Source organism: Somniosus microcephalus, chromosome 32 (assembly GCF_052327205.1).
Source record: "Somniosus microcephalus isolate GS21.2 chromosome 32, FLI_Smic_1.0, whole genome shotgun sequence".
Lineage (NCBI taxonomy): Eukaryota > Metazoa > Chordata > Chondrichthyes > Squaliformes > Somniosidae > Somniosus > Somniosus microcephalus.
The window spans coordinates 41,276,406-41,293,647 of record NC_141018.1 but is presented as its reverse complement, the minus strand read 5'-3'; the positions used below and the strand labels follow the sequence as shown (position 1 = coordinate 41,293,647).

Sequence of the window (17,242 nt, the reverse complement as noted above, 5' to 3'; positions counted from 1 at the left end):
AAGGTGGATGAATTGGCTGCGCAAATAGAGGTAAACGAATATGATTTGGTTGGGATTACGGAAACATGGCTCAAGGATGGCCAAGACTGGGAACTCAACATCCAGGGGTATTTGATATTCAGGAAAGATAGGCAAAAAGGAAATGGAGGTGGGGGTAGCATTACTGGTTAAAGAAGGGATTAATACAATTGCAATGAAGGATATTAGCTCTGATGATGTGGAATCTGTATGGGCAGAATTGAGAAATACTAAGGGGAAAAAGACATTAGTGGGAGTGGTATATAGACCTCCAAACAGTAAGGCGGAGGTTGGGGATGGCATTAAAAGGGAAATTAAAGAAGCGTGCAATAAGGGCACAGCTGTCATGGGTGACTTTAATCTACATATAGATTGGGCCAACCAAATTAGTAACAATACTGTGGAGGAGGAATTCCTGGAGTGTTTACGGGATGGTTTCCTGGACCAATATGTCGAGGAACCAACCAGAGATCAGGCCATCTTCGACTGGATATTATGTAACGAGAAAGGATTAATTAGCAATCTTGTTGTACAAGGCCCCTTGGGTCGGAGCAATCATAATATGATCAAATTCTTCATTAAGATGGAGAATGAAGTAGTTGACTCAGAGACAAGGGGCCTCAATTTAAATAAAGGAAACTACGATGGTCTGAGGAGCGAGTTGGGTAGGATTGATTGGGGAATGGCACTCAAAGGGTTGACGGTGGATAGGCAATGGCAAACATTCAAAGACCAAATGGATGAGCTACAGAATTTGTTCATCCCAGTTTGGCATAAAAATAAAACAAAAAAGGTGACTCAACCGTGGCTAACAAGGGAAATTAGGGATAGCATAAGATCCAAGGAGAGGGCATATAAATTGGCCAGAAAAAGCAATAATCCTGAGGATTGGGAGCAGTTTAGGAGTCGACAAAGGGATTAATTAAGAAAGGGAAAATAGCTTACTCTCATATTCTATCAGGGAACATAAAAACTGACTGTAAAAGCTTTTATAGATATGTGAAGAGAAAAAGATTGGCGTAGGTCCCTTACAGTCAGAATCAGGGGAATTTATCATGGGAAACAAGGAACTGGCAGACCAACTAAATACATACTTTGGTTCTGTCTTCACAAAGGAGGACACAAATAACCTCCCAGAGATGCCGGGAAACATAGGGTCTAATGAGAGGGAGGAACTGAATGAAATCAGTATTTGTAGGGAAATAGTGTTAGGAAAATTGATGGGACTGAAGGCCGATAAATCCCCAGGGCCTGATGGTCTACATCCCAGGGTACTTAAGGAAGTGGCCCTAGAGATAGTAGATGCATTGCTGGTCATCTTCCAGAACTCGATAGACTCTGGAACAGTACCCATGGATTGGAAGGTAGCTAATGTTACCCCACTATTCAAAAAAGGTGATAGAGAAAAAGCAGGGAATTATAGACCGGTAAGCCTGACATCAGTAGTGGGGAAAATGCTAGAGTCCATTATAAAAGATGTAATAGCAGAGCACTTGGAAAGCAGTGACAGGATCGGACAAAGTCAACATGGATTTACAAAAGGTAAATCATGCTTGACTAATCTACTGGAATTTTTTGAGGATGTAACTGGTAAAATAGATAAGGGAAAACCAGTGGATGTGGTGTATTTGGACTTTCAGAAGGCTTTCGATAAGGTCCCACATAAGAGATTAGCGTGCAAAATCAAGGCACATGGGATTGGGGGCAAGGTATTGACTTGAATAGAGAACTGGTTGGCGGACAGAAAGCAAAGAGTTGGAATAAACGGGTCGTTTTCCGAGTGGCAGGCAGTGACTAGTGGGGTACCGCAAGGATCGGTCCTAGGACCCCAGCTGTTCACAATATATATTAATGATCTGGACGGGGGAATTGGATGTAATATCTCCAAATTTGCAGACGACACAAAGCTGGGTGGGAGGGTAAGCTGTGAGGAGGATGTCGTGAAACTCCAGTACGATTTGGACAGGTTGGGTGATTGGGCAGAAACATGGCAAATGCACTATAATGTGGATAAATGTGAGGTTATCCACTTTGGTGTCAAAAACAGGAAGGCAGATTATTATTTGAATGGCAATAGATTGGGAGAAGGGGAAGTGCAAAGAGACCTGGGTGTTATTGTGCACCAGTCGCTGAAGGTAAGCATGCAGGTGCAGCAGGCGGTTAAGAAGGCAAATGGTATGTTGGCCTTCGTAGCAAGAGGGTTCGAGTACAGGAACAAGGATGTCTTGCTACAGTTGTACAGGGCCTTGGTGAGACCACACCTTGAGTATTGTGTGCAGTTTTGGTCACCTTACCTGAGGAAGGACGTTCTTGCCATGGAAGGAGTGCAGCGAAGATTCACCAGGCTGATACCTGGGATGGCAGGAATGACGTACGAGGAGAGATTGTGTCGATTGGGCTTATACTCACTGGAGTTTAGAAGATTGAGAGGGGATCTCATCGAAACCTATAAAATTCTGTCAGGTCTGGACAGACTAGATGCAGAAAGGATGTTTCTGATGGCTGGGGAGTCCAGAACCAGGGGTCACAGTCTAAGGTTAAGGGGTAAGCCATTTAGGACTGAAATGAGGAGGAATTTCTTCACCCAGAGAGTGGTGAACCTGTGGAATTCTCTACCACAGAGGGCGGTGGAGGCCAGTTCATTAAATATATTCAAGAAAGAGTTGGATATATTTCTTGAGGCTAAAGGGATCAAGGGATATGGGGAGAAAGCAGGGACAGGGTACTGAATTTGGATGATCAGCCATGATCTCATTGAATGGCGGAGCAGGCTCGAGGGGCCGAATGGCCTACTCCTGCTCCTATGTTTCTATGAGATCTCTGTGCTCCAAATCTGGCCTCTTGTGCAACCCCAATTTCTTTCGACCCACCCTTGGCAGCCGTGCCTTCAGCTGTCTAAGCCCTAATCTCTGGAATTCCCTTCTTAAACCTCTCCACCTCTCTCTCTCTCCTGTAAGATGCTCCATTAAAACCTACCTCTTTGACCAAGCTTTTGATCACCTGCCCTAATGTCTCCTCCTTCGGCTCAATGTCAATTTTTCTGTCTGATTCTGCTCCTGTGAAGCGCTTTGGGAAATTTGACTACGTTAAAAGTGCTTGTTCTGGACCGATGGACATTGTGACATCCTGGATGTTTTTACATGCAATAGCACCCTCTGGTGGTGGTTATTGTGTTAACAGTTTGTAAGCTGGAAAGGTCATCTGTTCCTTCGTGTGAGGTCATTTGACCTTTGTTCCTTTCTTCCTGTGAGGGGTCATTTGACCTTCTTACCTTTCTTCCTGTTGACCCCAGGAAGCAGTTTTACCAGGAAGAACCTGACTTAAGTAATGGAGAATTCCATGAGGGATTTTCAATCCAGTGTAATCTGACTTCATATGTTAGGCCAAACGCAATATCTTTTCACAAATTTGTTAAAGTAAAAGCTTCAAAACAGCAACCGCTTCAGGAAGAATTATTATGAATGAGTGTTTAACTTGCTGGATAGCTAGATAGGAGCACGTCTAGCGCGGCCAGTACAGTACTATATAAATGTAAGTTGCTGTTTCTACCTGGTGTGGAGGGAGAGTGAGATTCCTGTGCAAGTGAGGACAGTATCAATAATGGAGGGCATCTGGTGTCAGTTGGCAGACAACAAAAATGCACAATTGACACCAAATTAATACACAATCCATATGTTCTTACACGAGCAGATACAGATTGTGGGATTATATTTTACAAGAATATATAGACAAGGTGCCCTGGCCATATTACGGTGAATAATTAATGACTGCTATCAAAGGCAATAATATAAATCCCAGTTCAGGCATAGAAAAATAGGAGCAGGAGTAGGCTATTCGGCCCTTTGAGTCTGCTCCGCCATTAATATGATCTCTGTATTTTGGTCTTTTCTGCATGAGCATCACCTTCACCAGCTCTCCCTGCCTCTCCCGAAGGCACTAACCCTTGCTGGGTCACCTGTCATACAGGTGCTGACTGCCCTCCAATCAACCAAGTGGCTATTCTTAGTGAGAGCCAGGATAGTGAGTGCCACCTGGCATTATCCAACTGTCCATCGTGGGTCCCGGGACAGCGATCAGGAGCTTTGGTCATTTCCTCCTTCTGAGCCCAGGGCACAAAAGGCCAACTATAGCATCTTCACTTCCCCCAACCCAACTGAGATCAACTAACTTAGTACAAACTGGAAATAAAGACTCGGACGTACCTGATCTGTAAGGCTCAGTACCACACTAAGGAGTGCATTTACCCACCGTGCTGGGCATAGCATGTTGCATTTTTTAAAAAAGTTTAAAGGTGACAAACAACAATCATTTTTTCTGTGCTGTATATCGTATGTAATCCTATGTTATTTTCAATATTATTTTCTCGTCCCGGCCCCCCCCCCCCCCCCCCAAGGTCTTGTGTAAACCTTCACAAGGCAACTTTTAAATCAACCCCATGAGGTACAGGTACGTTGTAATAGCTAGAACTCTTACTCTAATAAATGCCTGTCCTCTGCACGGCACTGGTCCGTAGTGGTATTTCTGAGAATGGAGAAATCCCAGTATATCACATTACATTGGAGTTTTACCAAGCTGAACGATGCACCTCTCACGGAATGAAAACAAGAGACAACACCCAGAACTTTTGACATTGTATCCTTAACAGACATATTGGTACACAGCACGCCTGAATGATTCCCTCTCCTCTCTCCAGACTTTCCTATGTGACACCATGAAATGTTAAAAGAAACTAGTTGGCGTTTCCTGAATCAGATTAGAATGTTTTCGTACTTTTTTCCTTTGATGTATTTAGTCTTTTCACTTTGAATAAATCAGTTTGAGAATTGACTTGAGCACAGAATTTAAAATGCTACTTTATACTTAAAGTAATTGGGGGAAATCTAACAGCAAGACTGTGAGTGATCATAAGCATGCACCTGTCCAGGACTATGAGTGAGTGTAAACTCTGAGCACAGATAGGAGGAGGGAGGCTTCATAATTCTTTTATTCTGTAGCCGCGAAATCTTCTCAGTAGTTTAGTCAACCTTTCAGTGCTCCTCTCATGGGCACCCCCCCCCCCCCCAAAATATAGCAGTAAAATGCTGTTTCCTTTAACCTCCTCTGCATTCTAATATTAGATTACATTGTGACGACTGCATTTTTTCTGTTTGACAAAAAGTAAAGTTTAAATTCTTTTTATCAGATCATTGATTTCATGAAAAAGTTCTGTTGTTTTTAGGTGTGGTGGTCGGGCAGTTAATTGTTTTATCATGATGCTGTCAGGCACGAGTAACATGACAACCAGAACGTGCATTTATACAGCACCCTTAATATGAAAAGTACTGTAGTTGGTTTACCAAGAGGGAACAAGTTACCGACGCCAAACCACAGCGGGAGAGTTAGAAGAGGTGACCACAGACTTGGTGGAAAAGCTGGATTTTATAAATGTGTTAAAGGTGGAGAGAGAAGTCAAAAAATGGAGGCGTTTAGAGAGAGGTGTGGAATGCTGTGCTATCATTGGTGTGGTAAAGGGAGGGGGGATGCACATAGTCCAAGGGGCATAGTAGGGGACATAAGGTGGGAGGACATTGCAGAAAGAAAGTGAGGTGAGATTGTGGAGGGATTGGAGATAAGGACAAGAATTTTAAATTCAGTGCATTGTGGGAAGGGGAGTGGGTGTTGGGGGTGCTGGAAGAGTGGACCAGGATGTCGCAGAGGGAACAGTCCCATCAGAATGCAATTTAGGAACAAGTCTGTTCATAGCACAGGTGATTCTGTGACAGAGGGAGCTGTCACCTACTCCTCTGTAGACTCTCCGAACACACCCAAGAGAATTACAGGAGCCTAGTCACTGGTCCTGATGCTCCCTCACTGGAACAACTTGCTAAAGGGGAAACCTTTCATATGACAAAAATTAACCTGCTACCATCAACTGAAATCGGCTCCCCAAATGAGCAGAACCATGCAGCACAATGTTTCACCCTCAGTTAGATATTTATTAAACTGACTTCTCCTCGCTACATCACAGTCACCCTCAACTCAAACTCAAAACAAAACAAAACATACTCTCAATCAACACACCATCCTCTGTACAACTCCACACGGACAACCGCTGAAGTAGTTACAGCAGCAGTGGCAAATAAGAAATAAGTTAAGTTAAACGGTATGAGAAAGACAGTATCAGGGCAGAAGGACAGGTTAGGGTCTCTTGCCCAAAAAGAGTTTCTTATACTAACAGAGTATAAGAAATAAATTGAGTGAATTAGAGGCTCAAATACTGTTTGGAGGGTGTAGCATGGTGGCAATTACAGAGACATGGCTGCAAGCTGGTCATGATTGAGAGTTAAATATTTCAGGTTATAAAATCTTTAGGAAGGATTGGGAAACTGGAAGAGGAGGAGGGGGAGCCTTATTGATTAAAGATACTGTTACAACATTAGTAAGAGAAGCTATAGGTAAGAAAAAGCAATCAGCGGAGACTCTATGGTCAGAATTGAGGAATAAGAGAGGAGTTAACTCTGTAATGGGAATTGTCTGCAGGCCTCCTGATAGCAGCAATGAAGTGGCAGAATGTATTAATTCAGAGATTAGATAGGCTTGCAGCAAAAGCAGAGTGGTTTTAATGGGAGACTTTAAATTTCATATAGATTGGGAACAGCAGAGTAGCTCACGTCAGAAAAGTAGTGAATTTCTTAAGTGCATTCAAGATAGTTTTCTGGAGCAATGTGTTCTAGAACAAACATACGTGCAGGTCATACTAGATTTAGTAAGGAATAATGAACCAGATTTTGTTAATCTAACAGTAAGGGAACATTTATCTAACAGTGATCATAATACTTTTGAATTCAGTGTTAGGTTTGAAAAGTAGAAACATAACACAGTGACTAAGATTCTAGAAATAAAAACAGAAAATGCTGGAACTGACGAAAAGTCAGTTTCTCTCTCCACAGATGCTGCATGATCTGCTGAATATTTCCAGCATTTTATGTTTTTATTTCAGATTTCCAGCATCTGCAATATTTTGCTTTTGTACTAAGATTCTAGATTTTGGTAAGGCTAACTTTAATGGGATGAGACAGAGATGGACGACAGCAAATTGGTCAAAACTGTTACAGATGAACAGTGGGAGGTGTTCAAAAAAGAATTTTAGCTTAATACAGAGCCAATAAGGGGTAAGAGCTCTACTTACTAAGTAAAACAACCACGGTCAACAAATGAGGTGAGAGATAACATAATACTAAAGGAAAGAACATACAGAAGTGCAAAGTATAGCGTAGATCCATGGGGCTGGGATAGATATAAAGAACAGCAAAGTAAGACAAAAAAGATGGCAAGAGCTGCAAAAAGGGAATATGAAAAGAAACTTGCAAAGAATATCAAGCAAACTTTTTACAATTATATTGGAAGAAAAAGGGTAGTCAAGGGTAATGTGGGCCCTTTTTAAAAACAGGTGTGGGTAATATTACAAAAGAAATAAGGAAATGGCAGACTTGTTGAATAATTACTTGGTGTCAATCTTCCAGTAGAGGAAGAGGATAATATATCTGACATTCCAGGGAAACTAATAATGAATCAAGGACTGGAACTCACTAAAGTTAACATAAGCAACAAAAAAAAGTATTCGAAAGACTGCAAATCCCCAAGATCCGATGGTTTCCACCGCAGGGTTTTAAAGAAAGTAGTTTAGGAAATTGCAGATGCTTTAGCCATAATCTTTCAAAGACCTCTTCGATTCAAGAATTGTCCCTTTAGATTGGAAATTGCAAATGTAACTCCATTATTTAAGAAAGGTGAGAGAGAAATCAGGAAATGATAAACCTGTTAATCTAACATCTGTTGTGGGGAAGTTATTGGCATCTATAATTAAGGACAGTGTGACTGAGCACTTGGAGAAATTTGAGTTGATTAGAGAGAGCCAACATGGATTTGTAAACGGTAGGTCATGTCTAACAAACCTAATTGGATTTTTTGAGGAAGTAACATAAAGTAGTAGACAGGGGAATGTCTATGGATGCAGATTATATGGACTTCCAGAAGGCATTCGATAAAGTTCTACATAGGAGACTGTAGCTAAAATTAAAGCTAATGGAATTGAAGGCAAATTATTGACCTAGTTAGGAGATTGGTTAGGTTTTTGAAGACGGATAGTAGGGATAATGGGCATGTACTCGAATTGGAAGGAAGTGACTAGTGGTGTCCCACAAGGATCTGTGCTGGGGCCTCAACTATTCATTATATTTGTTAATGACTTGGATAACAAAATAGAGAGCCATATATCTAAGTTTGCCTATGACACAAAGATTGGTAGCATAGTAAATTGTGTAGATGGGAGCATAAAAATTACAAAGAGACATTGATAGATTGTGAGTGGGCAAAATTGTAGCAGATGGATTTCAATGCAGGTAAGCTTGAGATCATCCATTTTGGACCAAAAAAGGATAGATCTGAGTTTTTAGATCTGGTGAAAAGCTAAGTACAGTAGAAATTTAGGGGTCCATGCATACAGATCAGTAAAATGTAGTGGTCAGGTACAAAAAATAATATAAAGGGAATGAAGTTTTGCCACAGCTATACAAAGCCCTGGTTAGACCACATCTGGAGTACTGTGTACAGTTCTGGGCACTGCACCTTACAAAGGATATATTGCCTTGGAAGGAGTGCATCGCAGATTCATCAGAATGTTACCAGGGCTCCAAGGGTTAAATTCTGACGAGAGATTACATAAACTAGGCTTGTATTCCCTGAAATATATTAGGATAAGGGGTAATTTGATTGCGGTTTTTAGGGTTTTGAAAGTAATTGATAGAGTAGATAGAAACTTTTTCCACTAGTGGGGGAGTCTAGGACAAGGGGGCACAACCTTAAAATCCGAGCCAGCCCATTCAAGAGAGAAGTTGGGAAACACTTCTTCACAGGGTGGTAGAAGTGTGGAACACTCGCCCACAAAAAGCAGTAAATGCTATCAATTAATAATTTTAAATCTGAGATTGATAGATTTTTTTTCTAGCCAATGGTATTAATGGATATGGAGCCAAGGCGGGTGGATGAAGTTAGGATACAGATCAGCCATGATTTCTTTGAATGGCAGAACAGGCTCGAGGGGCTGAATGGCCTCCTCCTATTCCTATGTTCCTACTGCCCTTCACGGGGAGAATGCTCATTTTCCACATGTGCCAACTTATAAATTATCACTTTGGTGTTTGATATTCCCCTGGTGACTGATTTATATAACAAACATGCAACACGATCATTTTAACCCTTTGTGATGGGAAGAGGATCTGTGCAGTATTTTTATAACAGTGATGTCTTAAGCAAGTGACACAACAATGCAGTTAAATTAAATTTTATGTGGGTGTATCTTGTGTTTTGTAAACAATTCAAAAAGGTTTTGCCAAATACTTTCTTTTTATGCTTTACTTTAAACATCTCACTCAGAAATACACTCTCGGAAATCTCCCCAATCTGCGACACCAGATGATGTAAGCAGGAACCAATGGTACAGTTGTGCTGGAGAGATTTTGGTTTGAATCTAAACAGGTGTTTGTGAACCTGTTTATAATAACTGGGACGGGTACTGCTCTTGGTGGATATACAGTTCAAACACGATAAATTACCTCCGGCAAGAATCCTGTTGGTGATTAGTGCTGTGTCTAAGCTGTTATGTGATCTATATATCTAATAGCTGGGTTTAACAGCTGGTCTGCAAAATAGTTACAAAACTTCAACACAATCATGAGATTCTGATGATAAAGTGTATATGTATGCAGTTGACCTATTCATCATCATGTTGCAGTTGGTAACTTCCTCCAATGCAGCTGTTAAATTATGTATGAATAATATATTCAAAAGGGCACAGCAATACTTTGCAGACATCAAACTTTGTTACAGATGCAAAACAACCTTAAAATTCTGGGTCCTTTCTAACTGCAACCTGCAACTGATGAGCATATTGCAATCTGAAAAGTTCCCTAACCAAACAATTAAACTCTAGTTGACCTGAGTTTGTTTATTTTTTTTAATTAATTCACGGGATGTGGGCATCACTGGCATGGCCAACATTTGCCCATCCCTAATTACCCTTGAGAAAGTGGTGCTGAGCCGCCGCCTTGAACCGCTGCAGTCTGTGCGGTGAAGGTACTCCCACAGTGCTGTTAGGTAGGGAATTCCAGGATTTTGACTCGGCGATATATTTTTAAGTCAAGATGGTGTGTGACTTAGAGGGGAACTTGGAGGTGGTGGTGTTCCCATGTAACTGCTGCCCTTGTTCTTCTAGGTGGTAGAGATCACGGGTTTGGGAGGTGCGGTCAAAGAAGCCTTGGCGATTTGCTACAGTGCATCTTGTAGTTGGTACACACTGCAGTCATGGTGTGCCAGTGGTGGAGGGAGTGAATGTTTATGGGGGTGGATGCGGTGCCAAACAAGCGGGCTGCTTACTTAACAAGAATTAAGAGTTTGAGGTCTTAACTGGATGTTACTGCAATTTAATAGCATAAGACATTGTGGATATACATGGTATAACATTCCTTCCCTATAAAACAGTATATCATCCAATTTGGCATGAGCAATGCCACAAGAGACCTACTAACATTGAGATAAAAAGGAAAACTGGCTGTAAACAATCACAAATAATAAGAGAATGCTAGAAATATACAGGCCCGTCTGTATCTGAAAAAAGGATAGTTGTCCTTTGCAACTCTCTTCCCAACTCTTCTGAAGTTGTTGTCTCTTCATAAAATCATAGAATATTCCATCGCAGAAGGAGGCCATTCAGCCTGTCGTGTCTGTGCTGGGATAAGGTTCCACAGACAGCAGTCAAATTTGGTACCTCATCCAGGTGTGAGTTCAGATGGTGAGTCTTGCAGACTGTTCCATCACCCAATGTTCACAAGTTCTTTCCAGCAGAAGTCACTAGACAGTGATCTGAGGTGGTTGATTTTACTTACCCTCCTCAAAGACACTGAAGCAATTCCAGCTCCCAGCAGAGATATGCTAACTCAGTACAGAATAGGGATGAAACATAAGAAATAGGAGCAGGAGTAGGCCATACAGCCCCTCGAGCCCGCTCCGCCATTCAATAAGATGATGGCTGATCATCAACCTCAACTCCACTTTCCTGCCAAATCTCCATATCCCTTGATTCCCCTAGAGCCCAAAAATCTATCGATCTCAGCCTTGAATATACTCAAAGACTCAGCATCCACAGCCCTCTGGGGCAAAGAATTCCAAAGATTCACAACCCTCTGAGTGAAGAAATTCCTCCTCCTCTTGGTCTTAAATGGCCTACCCCTTATCCTGAGACTATGCCCCCTAGTTCTAGACACTCCAGCCAGGGGAAACAACTTCTCAGCATCTACCCTGTCAATCCCCTTCAGAATCTTGTATGTTTCAATGAGATCACCTCTCATTCTTCTAAACTCCAGAGAGTATAGGCCCATTTTACACAATCTCTCATAGGACAGCCCTCTCATCCCAGGAATCAATCTAATGAACCTTCGTTGCACCACCTCCAAGGCAAGTATATCCTTCCTTGGATAAGGAGACCAAAACTGTGCGCATTACTCCAGGTGTGGTTTCACCGAGGCCCTGAATAATTGTAATAAGACTTCCTTACTTTTGTACTCCAACCCCCTTGCAATAAAGGCCAACATGCCATTTGCCTTCCTTATTGATTGCTGTACCAGCATGCTAACTTTCCGTGTCTTTTGCACAAGGACACCCAAATCTCTCAACACCAACATTTAAAAAAAATTCAGTTTTTCTTTTCTTCCTACCAAAGTGAATAACCTCACATTTCCCTACATTATACTCCATCTGCCACCTTACTGCCCATTCACCTAGTCTATCTATATCCCTTTGCAGACTCTATGTTCTCCTCACAGCTTACTGTTCCACCTAGCTTTGTATCGTCAGCAAACTTGGATACATTATACTCGGTCCCTTCATCTAGATCATTAATATAGATTGTAAATAGCTGAGGCCCCAGTACTGATCATTGTGGCACCCCACCAGTTACAGCCTGCCAATCTGAAAAAGATCCGTTTATCCCTACTCTCTGTTTTCTGTCCGTTAACCAATCCTCTATCCATGCTATTATATTACCCCCCACCCCAAGAGCCCTTATCTTATGTAATAACCTTTTATGTGGCACCTTGTCGAATGCCTTTTGGAAATCCAAATATACTACATCCACTGGTTCCCCTTTATCTACACTGCTAGTTACATCCTTAAAAACTCTAATAAATTTGTCAAACACGATTTCCCTTTCATAAAACCGTGCTGACTCTGCCTAATCATGTTATGATTTTCTAAGTGCCCCGATACCACTTCCTTAACAATGGATTCCAGCATTTTCCCGACGACTGATGTCAGGCTAACTGGCCTGTAGTTCCTTGTTTTCTCTCTACTTTCTTGAATAGCGGAGTTACATTTGCTACCTTCCAATCTGCTGGGACCGTTCTAGAGTCTAGGGAATTTTGGAAAATCAAAACCAATGCATCCACTATCTCTTCAGCCACCGCTTTTAGAACCCTAGGATGTAGGCCGTCCGGTCCAGGGGATTTGTTGGCTTTTAGTCCCATTGGTTTCTCTAGCACTTTTTCTCTACTTATTTTAATTATGTTAAGTTCCTCACCTTCATTAGACCCTTGGTTCCCCACCATTTTTGTTATGCTTTTTGTGTCTTCTACTGTGAAGACAGATACAAAATATTTGTTTAACGTTTCTGCTATTTCCCTATTCCCCATAATAATTTCTCCTGTCTCAGCCTCTAAGGGACCAATGTTTACTTTTGCTACTCTTCCTTTTTACATACTTGTAGAAGCACTTACAAACTGCTTTTATATTTCTTGCTAGTTTTCTCTCATTCTAGTTTTTCCCCTTATCAATTTTTTGGTCATCCTTTGCTGGTTTCTGAAACTCTCCCAATCCTCAGGCTTACTACTATTCTTTACAACATTATAAGCTTCTTCTTTCAATTTAATGTTCTCATTAACCTCTTTAGTTAGCCACAGATAGATCACTTTTCCTGTGGATTTTTTGTTTCTTAATGGAATGTATTTTTGTTGAGAATTATGAATTTTTTTTAAATACTAGCCACTGCTTATCTACCAGCATATACGTTTTTAATCTATTTTTCCAATCTACCTTAGCCAACTCGCCCCTCATACCTATGTAATTGGCTTTATTAAACATAGAAGGTCGGAGCAGGAGCAGGCCATTCGGCCCCTCGAGCCTGCTCCACCATTCAATGAGATCATGGCTGATTGTCCAAATTCAGTACCCTGTTCCTGCCTTCTCTCCATATCCCTTGATCCCTTTAGCCTTAAGAAATATATCCAACTCCTTCTTGAATATATTTAATGAATTGGCCTCTACTGCCTTCTTTGGTAGAGAATTCCACAGGTTCACCACTCTCTGGGTGAAGAAATTCCTCCTCATCTCTGTCCGAAATGGCTTACCCCTTATCCTTAGACTGTGACCCCTGGTTCTGGACTCCCCCGCCATCGAGAACATCCTTCCAGCATCTAGTCTGTCTAGCCCTGTTAGAATTTTATAAGTTTCGATGAGATCCCCTCTCATTCTTCTAAACTCCAGCGAATATAAGCCCAATCGACCCAATCTCGCCTCATACGTCATTCCTGCCATCCCAGGTATCAGCCTGGTGAATCTTCGCTGCACTCCTTCCATGGCAAGAATATCCTTCCTCAGATAAGGTGACCAAAACTGCACACAATACTCCAGAAGTGGCCTCACCAAGGCCCTGTACAACTGCAGCAAGACATCCTTGTTCCTGTACTCAAACCCTCTCGCTACGAAGGCCAACATACCATTTGCCCTCTTAACCACCTGCTGCACCTGCATGCTTACTTTCAGCGACTGGTGCACAAGGACGCCCAGGTCTCGTTGCACTTCCCCCTTCTCCCAATCTATTGCCATTCAGATAATCTGCCTTCCTGTTTTTGACACCAAAGTGGATAACCTCACATTTATCCACGTTATATTGCTTCTGCCCAATCACCCAACCTGTCCAAATCATACTGGAGTTTCTCGGCATCCTCCTCACAGCACACACGCCCATCCAGCTTTGTGTCATCTGCAAACTTGGAGATTTTACATCTAGTTCCCTCATCCAGATCATTAATATATATTGTGAATAGCTGGGGTCCAAGGACCGATCCCTGCGGTGCCCCACTAGTCACTGCCTGCCACTTGGAAAAAGACCCGTTTATTCCAACTCTTTGCTTTCTGTCTGCAAACCAGTTCTCTATCCAAGTCAATACCTTGCCCCCAATCCCATGTGCCTTAATTTTACACGCTAATCTCTTTTATGCGGGACCTTATCGAAAGCCTTTTGAAAATCCAAATACACCACATCCACTGGTTCTCCCTTATCTATTTTACCAGTTACATCCTCAAAAAGTTCCAGTAGATTAGTCAAGCACGATTTACCTTTTGTAAATCCATGTTGACTTTGTCCAATCCGGTCATTTTTTTCCAAGTGCTCTGCTATTACATCCTTTATAATCGACTCTAGCATTTTCCCCACTACTGATGTCAGGCTTACCGGTCTGTAATTCCCCGTTTTCTCTCTACCACTCTTTTTGAATAGTGGGGTAACATTAGCTACCCGCCAATCCATGGGTACTGTTCCAGAGTCTATAGAATTTTGGAAGATGACCCGCAATGCATCTACTATTTCTAGGGCCACTTCCTTAAGTACACTAGGATGTAGATTATCAGGCCCTGGGGATTTATTGGCCCTCAATCCCATCAATTTCCCTAACACCATTTCCCTACAAATACTGACTTCTATCGGTTCCTCCCTGTCATTAGACCCTATGTTCCCCGATATCTTTGGGAGGTTATTTGTCCTCCTTTGTGAAGACAGAACCAAAGTAGGTATTTAATTGGTCAGCCATTTCTTTGTTCCCCATTATAAATTCCCCTGATTCTGACTGCAAGGGACCTACGCTTGACTTCACCAATCTTTTTCTCTTCACATATCTATAAAAGCTTTTACAGTCAGTTTTTATGTTCCCAGCAAGCTTACTCTCATACTCTATTTTCCCCCTCTTAATTAATCCCTTTGTCCTCCTTTGTTGAATCCTAAACTGCTCCCAATCCTCAGGTTTACTGCTTTTTCTGGCCAATTTATATGTCCTCTCCTTGGATCTTATGCTATCCCTAATTTCCCTTGTTAGCCACGGTTGAGTCACCTTTTTTTGTTTTATTTTTATGCCAAATTGGGATGAACAAATTCTGTAGTTCATCCATGCGATCTTTGAATGTCCACCGTCAACCCTTTTGAGTGTCATTCCCCAATCAATCCTACCCAACTCGCACCTCATACCATCGTAGTCCCCTTTATTTAAATTCAGGACCCTAGTCTCTGAGTCAACTATTTCACTCTCCATCTTAATGAAGAATTCTATCATATGATCGCTCTGACCCAAGATTGCTAATTAATCCTTTCTCATTACATAATACCCAGTCTAAGATGGCCTGATCTCTAGTTGGTTCCTCGACATATTGGTCCAAGAAACCATCCCGTATACACTCCAGGAATTCCTCCTCCACAGTATTGTTACTAATTTGGTTAGCCCAATCTATATGTATATTTAAGTTTACGACTCTAGTTTAGGACTAAGGCAAGTCACTCTCAAACTTAATGTGAAATTCTATCATATTATGATCACTCTGCCCCAGAGGATCCTTTACTATGAGATTGCTAATTAACCCTGTCTCATTACACAACACAAGATCTAAAATAGCCTGTTCCCTGGTTGGTTCCATGACGTATTGTTCTAGGAAACTGTCCCAAATGCATTCCATGAACTTGTCCTCCAGACTACCTTTGCCATTTTGATTTGTCCAGTCTATATGCAGATTAAAGTCCCCCATGATTATTGCATTACCTTTGTTATAAGCTCTTACTATTTCTTGACTAATATTCTGTCCAACGGTATAGCTACTGTTAGGGGATCTAAATACTACTTCCATCAGTGTTTTCTGCCCCTTGTTATTCCTTATCTCCACCCATACAGATTCTACTTCCTGATATTCCAAGCCCAGATCCTTTCTCTCTACTGTCCTTGTGTCATCCTTTATTGTCAGGGCTACCCCCACTCCCCTTTTCCATTCTGCCTGCCTGGGACTTGCTTTGTATTTGTGGCTCAGCTACTGTTGCTGTGAGCCATTGGGGCAGCTCAAGAAAGGCAGGTTAACATTTTGTGTGGGAACCTTCACGATTAGTTCTATAATGTAATTTCTATCGGTGATATTTTTAAAATGAGATGAAGATGATGGGGAGAGGAGGAATCTGTATAACCCAGTTTATGGGGAAAAGCTCCGCTGGATCTCAGGGCAGGTGTAATAATTGTATTTAAAAATAATTTGATAGCAGAATTTACTGTCATATTATCATGGAGCAAGAGGCATCAAATATAAAACCCGGCTAACGTCTCCATCCTTCCGTCTGATCTGGGTGCCAGTAACACCGAGAAAAGGCAGTCTCCTTTCGGTGGGATCAAGTGGTGTTCCCCCTTCGTTGGAGAACTGTCAGAGGATGCACCGACCTTCACACAGATAACTTCACACCAACTTCCCCAACTCCAGAAAGCCAGGAGCAACAGGGACACAATGAAACGTCACTTTATAAAACTTCTCAAACTTGGTTTCCGCAAACTTTAAACAAATTTGTATTTCTTGCCGTGAACAATCTCTCTCTACCTGGGCTGATCGTCAGCGCTGGGATCCCGGCATTACTTTGATCCAGTTCCCGGAGGCGGAGAGCTGCGTCTCCCGCTCTGCACTCCCTGGTGCCGGGCTGCGGGACCTAGCGCTGCCCGCTTGCAGCACCAATAGGCGGGGATACGCTGGCACTCCGGCCGCTGCTGCTACTTTTCCCTTCTCTACAGGACCGCACTGAGCTCTCGGCCGCCGCCGCCTCTGCACCCGGCTACCGCTGCCCTCTGGCGGGCTCCGAGAGCACAACAGTCGGCCCTCGGGAGCGGGCTCCTGCCACACCCCCAGCCACCGCTCCAGCCAGCATCAGTCCCCAGACCCAGGCTCCAAGTCGGGGAGGGAGAAGGCTGCGCTGGTGGGAGGCAATCTACAGGTGGATTAAAGTAGTGGCCGTGTGAGGAGGCACTTGTTGCCTGTGCTCTGTGCAATTACCCTCTTTCCTCAAACTGTCGCCTTCACTATTTCCATGTGTCACAGGAGTTCCGATGCTTCACTAATGTCT

The 17,242-nt window shown here is 42.4% G+C and overlaps 1 protein-coding gene across 1 annotated transcript in view; it reads right to left on the bottom strand.

Moving 5' to 3' along the window:
• The window catches only part of LOC147097526 (thrombospondin type-1 domain-containing protein 4-like), a 452,248-nt gene extending 435,208 nt beyond the window's left edge, over positions 1-17,040 (bottom strand). Inside the window, exon 1 of the mRNA XM_085972010.1 lies at positions 16,726-17,040. The gene's annotated coding sequence lies outside the window, so the exon portion shown is untranslated. The remainder of the gene's footprint in view (positions 1-16,725) is intronic.
• Between the last annotated feature and the right edge of the window lie 202 nt (positions 17,041-17,242).